The sequence below is a fragment of the Salvia splendens genome, chromosome 18 (genome assembly GCF_004379255.2).
Source record: "Salvia splendens isolate huo1 chromosome 18, SspV2, whole genome shotgun sequence".
In the NCBI taxonomy this organism is placed as follows: Eukaryota; Viridiplantae; Streptophyta; class Magnoliopsida; order Lamiales; family Lamiaceae; genus Salvia; species Salvia splendens.
The window spans coordinates 18,087,065-18,096,830 of record NC_056049.1 but is presented as its reverse complement, the minus strand read 5'-3'; positions in this window follow the sequence as shown (position 1 = coordinate 18,096,830).

Sequence of the window (9,766 nt, the reverse complement as noted above, 5' to 3'; positions counted from 1 at the left end):
GTGCTCTAATTTCGTATCGCAAATTATTTGGAACCATATACCGAGTTGCTTGCCTGTGTATGGCAGATTGCATGCTACGTTGTTTTCAAATTGTCACTTTAAAACTGGTATCACCCTAATGCACCCCTGTATACATAAACTATATCGGTATATATATATAGGGTAGTGTTAATCTCCTTTTCCTCCCTTAGATTTAAGTTCCTTCTTAATATCAACCATTAGATTGATGGAATGGATGGACTAGATGAAGCATCACAAAATCATCCCGTGTTGCATTATTAGACTCATTATGTGCATTATATGGGTATAATTGTAAAACTACAAGGAATTAAAACGGAAGGAGCGAGATTTCAGCGTGATTTTCTTAGACCTTCCATCTACCCACGCTCTCTCTCACTCCCACCGTCTCACTCCTCAAACCCACGATTCAACATCGTCTCCCCGAATTCCCCCCATTTCCAAACCCTAGCAGCCACTCCAATCCACCGGAAATCAACCTTAGTGCCGATTTTCGTTGTTAATTCAACCTTCCGCCGCCGTTTCACTGTAAAAAATTCACTCCCTTCGCGCGACTTCCAGTTCGAGTCGACAACAAGGTAGGGTTTTAACGCTTTAAATTTTCGTAATACCCACAGTTTATCGCCGATTATCACCGCTGACACACCACCTAATCGTCGATTCATGTTTTTCGCACTTGTTTTGGTCGAGATTTTTGTAAATCGTAAAATCGTGTTCATTTGTGTTAGGGTTCTGTCTATTATTGAGGTTTGTAGTTAATAACTGGTTGACAATTGTGTATTGAGCGAATTTGAAGAGAAGATTGTATCCGATTTGATTTTTGGTTGAGTGTATGTTATATTATGTCGTGCATTATTCGATGGAATGTATACATTGTTGTAGGAAGTGTTGTGCATTATGTTTTAGGCATTATAGGCCTGTTGTTGTACATGGGTAAATGAGTGAATGCGATAGTTGTATGTTCATTAGTTGATTGAATCTGTACATTATGTAGCTATTTCTATGCATTATTTATCATGGTTTAGCCATTATGTGACTTGTGTTGTACATGCGTCATAGAGTGAATGCAATATTTGGATGTTCATTACTTGATCAAATCTGTACATTACGTAGCTATTTCTATGCATTATTTTTCCTGTTTTATGCATCCTTTGACCGTTGTTGTACATGAGTCTAAGAGTGAATGCAATATTTATATGTTCATTACTTGAGTGATTCTGTTCATTATTTGTTTATTTGAATGCATTTTTATTCTGTTTTATGCATCATGTGACTGCTGTTGTACATGGGTCAAAGAGTGAATGGAATATTTGTATGTTCATTACTAGACCGGATCTGTACATTATTTAGTTATTTTAGTGCATTATTTATCATGGTTTATGCTTTATGTGACTGTTGTTGGACATGGGACAATGGGTGATTGCAATATTCGTGGTGCATTTGTTGATTTATTCTGAACATTATTTGATTATTATAATGCATTATGTATCAGTTTTTAGGCATTATTTTGAGGCTTCTGTACAAGGGTGTATAAGTGAATGCAGTATAACTGTCCACATGATTTATTCAGCCTGTACATTATGTAACTAATTGTATGTTATTATTGTGTATGTTGTACACCATCAAAGCAGCTAAGATTGGACATCGACGAGGCAATCGATGATATACTGTCAGCAGGAATTGCCCAAAAATTCCGGGAGCAATTATCAGAGGTCGGGACTAGTACAGCTCCGGAAGAGATGGATGATAGGAAACCAAGGGGTAGGCACGTCGACCATCTGTATTGTCGACGGTTTCTGAATTGTATAAAGAGTTTAACTCCACGGTAGAAGGAAACCGTCACAGAACTTGTACATGAGTCTAAGAGTTAATGCAATATTTGTACATTATTTTGCTATTTATATGCATTATTTATCCTGTTTTATGCATCATTAGACTGATGTTGTACATGAGTCTAAGAATGAATGCAATATTTGTATGTTCATTACTTGAGTGATTCTGTACATTATTTGGCTATTTGAATGCATTATTTATCATGTTTTATGCATCACGTGGTTGTTGTTGTACATAATACACCCTAGCTCCTAGGCTTGTTAAACCCTTAGGGAAAACAAGAAACGTGCGCCAAACATCGAAACACAGTACAACTTAAATGAAATGGGTCAAGATAAATGTTCATTACATATCACAAATAATGCATTCCAGAAGCTAAAACTTCGCAATACACTACATAATATGTACATTATGTATATCTGTTTTAAAAAATGCCTACGCGCTATGCATGTGCAACCCCAGACGAATTACTGCAGCTCGTGTATTTGGACAACGTTTTTTAGACTTAGAACATACTACACCCTAGCCCCTAGGCTTATTAAACCCTTAGGGAAAACAAGAAACGTGCACCAAACATCGAAACACGGTACAACTTAAATGAAACGGAGCAAGATAAAGGTTCATTACATATCACAAATAATGCATTGCAGAATCTAAAACTACGCATTACACTACATAATATGTACATTATGTATATCTGTTTTAAAAAAATGCCTACGCGCTATGCATGTGCAACCCAGACGAATTACTGCAGCTCGTGTATTTGGACAACATTTTTTTAGATTTAGAACATACTACACCCTAGCCCCTAGGCTTGTTAAACCCTTAAGGAAAACAAGAAACGTGCGCCAAACATCGAAACACGATACAACTTAAATGAAACGGGGCAAGATAAATGTTCATTACATATCACAAATAATGCATTACAGAAGCTAAAACTACGCATTACACTACATAATATGTACATTATGTATATCTGTTTTAAAAAATGCCTACGCGCTATGCATGTGCAACCCAGACGAATTATTGTAGCTCGTGTATTTGGACAACGTTTTTTAGACTTAGAACGTACTACACCCTAGCCCCTAGGCTTGTTAAACCCTTAGGGAAAACAAGAAACGTGCGCCAAACATCGAAACACGGCACAACTTAAAGGAAACGGGGCAGGATAAATGTTCATTACATATCACAAATAATGCATTATAGAAATTAAAACTACGCATTATACTATACAAAATATACATTATGTGCAACCCCAGACGAATTACTGCAGCTCGTGTATTTGGACAACGTTTTTTAGACTTAGAACATACTACAACCTAGCCCCTAAGCTTGTTAAACCCTTAGGGGGAACCAGAAACGTGCGTAAAACATCAAAACACGGCACAACCTAAATTAAACGGGTAAGGAAAAATGTTCATTACATACCACAAATAATGCATTACAGAAACTAAACTACGCATTATACTATACAATATGTACATTATGTGTACATTATGCGGATCGATGACCGAGTTCACGTTCACCAGCACTTCAAAGACCATGAGTTGAACCATTCAACTCACCAGCACAACCTCTTCTACAACCTTCTCAAAACACGGAATTTGAAACCTCGAGTCCACCTGCAATGTGAGAAAATGGTTATACCCTCATACGAGAAGCAAACGAGTACGATAACACAACTGAATTCCTAATTTTGTGGGCTCACATTTCTGAGGCTATTCTTTTGACTGGTAGCAGCAAACATTGCACCATGAATGTCAAAGGTTTGCAATTTCAGATGGCTGTTGAAGAAGTCGACAAAATCAATTTTCCGAACAATAAGCATTACCGCAAAACGCTAGAAACTACAGAATCGTGCAGTGAGGGAGAAGGAAGATAATGAAATCTCTACAATTTTGACAGATAGCAGCAAACATTGCACCATGAATGTCAAAGGTTTGCAATTTCGGATGGCTGTTGAAGAAGTCGACAAAATCAATTTTCCGAACAATAAGCATTACCGCAAACCGCTGGAAACTACAGAATCGTGCAGTGAGGGAGAAGGAAGATAACGAAATCTCTACAATTTTATTGAAAAAACCGCAGAGATGCTGAAGGGAGGAAATCATGGAATTTCCATAACAACCCACTTAATTGAATCTCTATTATACCCTTTACGTTTTTTTAAATGATTAAATTTGATAATTTCAGCAAATTATTTAGACCATAGGATTTGATTAAATCAACGCATAAGATTAAGAAGGAGAAAGGAGGAATGATGGGAAAATGATTTGAATACAACTCTCTCTCTATATAACAAACAGTAAAACCATTAATGTAACTATAATAATATTGAATTACAATAACTAAATACTCTGAATTTATTTGGTATCAAATTATCTGAAAAGCTTTCAATCTAAACAACTCAAACTCAAATCGGTAATTTTCAATAAATAAAGAAGAATTTGTTTGGACTACTCCATCCGTCTCATAATAAATGACATATTTGAGAAATGACACGAGATTTTAGAAGATATTGTTTTATGTGTTAGGTGAAAAGAGAAAATAATATATTTATTTTAATGTGAGATGTTTTTTTTTCACAAAATGAAATGTGACATCTTTTGTGAGACAAACTAAAAATAAAAGTGTGACATCTTTTGTGGGTCAAACTAAAAAGAAAAGTGTGACATCTATTATGGGACGAAGAGAGTATAATTCTACTAAATCAATTTTATACTACTACTCATCCGTCCCATAGTAGATGTCACACTTGGGAAATGGCACGAGATTTTAGAAGATATTATTTTGTGTGTTAAGTGGTGAGAGAAAATATAACTTTATAATTGATGCGAGAAGGATTTTTTTCCAAAAAAGGAAATTTGACGTCTTTTTTGGGACAAACTAAAAAGGAAAGTGTGACATCTACTATGGACCAAAGGAGTAATATTTAAAAGCTAATTCTTCTACACTTATGCAATATCTATTGAAGGCACTCTGCAAGAAATTATGAATATTTTGAAATGACCAAAGCACTCTACAAGAAATTATGAATCTTTTGAACTGACCAAACCACTCTGACCAAACATTAAATAGCACATTAAAATAGGCCACAATTACGTCCTATCTTTTGTTAAATAATTGTTTAATGTTTAATTGTCTTTTTCTTCTTCAAACCATTATCTCCATTGTTGCTTTCTTTCAACTATTTTGAAATTTCAAATTCATCCCCTATCACCATTCAATTTCCAATAATTTAGTCTTCAGATATATTGGTTTTGTAGGGCTGAAATAGATGGTTTTCAAATATTTCAAAAAGTTACAAAAAAAACTCTATTGGGTAATGTAGACCCCACTTTCCACACCCTCTTCTAACGTGTGTCCGCCTCTGCTTATGGCGAGACAAATGAAGTACTCCCTCGGTCCGCCATTAAAAGTCCAGGTTTATCATTTTAGTTTACAGCCATTTGGAGTCGCGGTTCATTTTTACTAAAAACGGTATGTAGACCTCACTTTCCACTAACTCATTCCACTCACATTCTTTTAAAAAATTAATGTATAATAATGGGTCTCACATTCCATTATCTTTTCCCACTCACTTTTCTTTATTTTTACTTAAAATTCGTGCCAAACTCAAATGGAACATCTACTGTCAGACAAAGGGAGTATTACTTAATATTTTTCAAAATTCCACCTTATAAATGAATATTCTAGAAAATTGGTTATCCCTCTGTTCATAATAGATGTCACATTTTCCTTCTTCATTTGTCCCACAGAAAATGTTACATTTCTTTTTTTGAAAAATTCTCTGTCACAATATTATAAATACACTATTTTCTCTTTTCACTTAACACACAAAACAACATCTCATAAATCACGTGTCATTACCCAAGTGTGTCATCTATTTATAGGACAAATGACATACAATAAAATAGTAATATAAACATACCATCCAACCAATTTATATATTATGAACTATGATAAAAAAATACTTCCTCCGTCCCAAGTTAGTTGAATTGTATTCCTTTTTGGATTGTCCCAAGCTAGTTGAGTCATTAATTTTTTTGGCAAAAACTTTATCATTTCTCTTAATCTTTCTTACTTTACTCCACACTTTAACTTTTAACATATCAATTTCTTAAATCTCGTGCTCAAAAGAAATGTCCCAATTACATTGGGACCAATGGAGTATAAGATACACCCTCCCTAGTCCACCTTGGTTTCGGCAAGGTTTTAAAAAACGTAAAGGAAAGTGAGTTGAAAAAAGTTAATGGGATATGAATCCCATTTTTATATATTAATTTGATAATAAAATGTAAGTTGAATTGAGTTAGTAGAATGTGGAACATATTTATTATTTACGATAAAAAAATTAAAAATAAAAATTAATGAGAGATGGACGAAAATGACAAAAATGGACCATTAATGAGGAACAGGTAGAATTAATAGTTAATCCAGACATGATACAAATGACACAACCCACTTACCAAATGGGCCTATGCTGGACTAAGTCCAAACTAATGGAAACAAAACCAATCCAATTTGCTTCAGTAGCGGCCATAGGACAAGTCTGGGCTGGACTACCACATCCGATCCATTTGAAAATTTTAGAGTCCAAAAAAAATCAAATTACTGGCTAATGAAAAATAATGTAAAATTCTAAAATATTAAAAGTTTTTTTACCAAGAAACAAAATTGTCAAGTCCAAATATTATCTCTACTTAGTGTATTACATTCAAATAATTCAAAAATTTATTCTAGAAGTTACATAACTAAATTTAGGCTTAAAAACCCTTTTGCTATTTTTTAAAATATCATATACGGAGTCCTTAGTATTAGTACTACTAGTGTAATACATGTGCGATAGACAAATCTTTAACTCATTATTAATTCAAATTTATAAAAATTAATCAAGACATATACCATACATAATAAAAATAAATCGTTAGCAGTATCATAAAAGTACAATTGAGCAAACTTTAGTGAACGACCATCCGATGATATCACACTACCAATTAAATGATAATTCTGACCATCCAAACGAAAAAAAGGTTGGGAATGACCATTATTCAAACTCTTCTCTCTTGTTAATATTACATTCCGCAGAGGTGAATCCAAACATAAAATTATACTAAATAATAAGTTTTAAATAATGAACACTTTTGAATTTTTTGAGTACATTAAATCTTGCAAGACCGCGGGAGAAGTAGACATGTTAGGAATCTTAATATTCTTATTCATACAACAACATGCACATTTTTGGCTTTTGACATTAGATGGTTTTTCCAATTACTTCTTGCCAAAAAATGCACCGAAATAAGAACATATATACGGAGAATCACCAATATATTAAAATTTTGCAACCCTAAACCCTACAACTTTTAATGTACAAAAATTATACAACATAAAAAATATAAATGATTAATTTAGAATATAAATAATTGTTTAGCAAAGTATAAAATTAGGAAAATTATGTTGTAATTTAATTTAATCAAAGTAAATCTAAAATTAAATAATCTAGATAAATATTTAAATTGAATTACAATTGCATGTTAGATACTAGTAGCTTTACTAGTTATCAATATCTGTTTTAGTCCTAACATTAAATTACAAAACAAAATAAAAAATCCAATACGTAAAAACAATGGAAAATTGTTGAAATACTATATATTTTTTTCATAAAATTTTTTCATAAAAAAATAACTTTTAACGTTAATTACTACCATCACGCAAGAAAAAATGATAATAAATACCTATATTTTGAACCAACTTTGATTAACCCGGACCACAGTCATTCAAAATAGATGATTGATTAGTATATGTAACAACATTACTAAAATTGTTTGGATATGTGAAACTTCCACTCATATCACCTACAAATTAAAATTTTAAAAATTTATTACAACATGCAGCCAATGATATCATATGCATGTAGTGATAATATTTTATAAAATACAATACAACCAAACAATAAACATCCATTTACTATTTTCTACAATACAACTAAGGTATATATGGTCATGGAAATGTATCATAGATATCAGCACAATTTAAACATAATTATTTAGATTTCCTTCCCATAATAGATGACATACTTGGAGAATGACATCGGATTTTAGGAGAGGTTGTTTTGTAAGATAGGTGGAGAGAGAAAATAGTATATTTATATTTATATAAATGACACTTTTTCCAGAAAATGAAATGTGACATCTTTTATTAGACAAACTAAAAAAGAAATTGTGACATCTATTATGGGATAGAGAGAGTAGTATATATTAGTGATTAAAATTGCTTAGTGAAGCTCACCTAAACTAGAATGTGCAATCTTCCTTTGAACACAACTATTAAGTTTAGTAGATTTCAATAATCTTCTAAATGAAGCATTCCACAACTTTGTCCGTTTTTGTGTAATATAAAAGGGGAGGTTTGAGCTTATTTAGAATTGTGATTATACTCTTTTTATTAAATAAAAAAAATCAAAATGGCAAATGAAAAACAATACATTCTTTTATTTAGTTAAACAATATCAATTAAATGGTGTTTGAAAAAAAAAACTTTGAGAAAATATGTCAACTAAAGTTCAAGGTGATTTTTTTGGGGGGAAATTACTCAAAGCAAGCTAATCCTTAGACCATTCTCAATAAGGCTGCAAATTGCCGCCTTATTTCACTGTGCGATTCAGGGCGACCACTTTCATTTCACCCTGTAACCCAGACTGTTTTTCCCGCCTTAATGCAGTCTGATCAACGAGCAAAATGAGGAGAAAACTCAGAAGGAGGCTACAATATTCATTCAAGTTTGATACAAATCATAATCTAAACTTGATTTAATTACTAGGCATGCTTATTCGGCCGGTTCCGGTTCTAACCGGACCGGTTGACCAGTTAACTGATATTAAATTTTCATGAATCTCAAAATCGGAACCGGAACCGGGACCGATCGGTTCCAGTTAAGAACCGAAACTGAATTATAATATTTAATCCGAATTTATTTGAGTAAAGATTTAAATGATTCAATATTTATCATCCAATAACTAAAATTTCAATATATAAATACCTAAAAATTCAAAAAAACTCATAACAATACAAACCGACAAAACGATGATATTTATCGTTCAATACCTAAAAAAACAACTCCTAAAATATTATAAAACTATCTAATACTAAAAAAACAGAAAGAATATAAAAGAAACAACCTAAATTTGCAAATTATAAAAGCAACACATGCACACACAACATTATTTAACAACACATCAACACACACACACGACACATGCACACACACAACAACATTTATCAAAAAATAAAAGCAACATACACACTCACAACCACGTATAAACACACACACACACATAGCAGCATACATACACACACACAAAACATATACACACACAGCCACACAGTGGCGGATCCAAGATTTTCGATTTGAGGGTACGACAAATAATATGACATTTTGAAAATCCAGTCAATCATTTCCATTCTCTTAAATGAATATCTAGTATAGACACGTATATAATGACTAATCATTAAATCATATAGTTCAGAAATAATTTTTTTGAACATAAAATATTGGAGTAAAGTTTCAATTATTTTTTATAGATAATTAGCTTTTAGAAGTGAAACTTGTGAACATAAATAATTTAAGCAAAATGATAATTATTTTTTAAAAATAATTATATATATATATATATATATAGGGGAGCGTTATTCTCCTTTTCACATCTTAGATCCTTTTTCCTTCTTAATATTACGCGTTAGATCTAAGGCATCAACGGATCAGATTGATTCTATAAAACTGGTTCCGTGTTGCATTATAGAAGGTGGTTGTATGCATTACAGGGTTATTATTGACATTTGACGGAAAAGTAACTGCCACATTTTGGTATCTGCGAATAATGCACCACATGGTCACAAGTAATGCATATAATTGACTA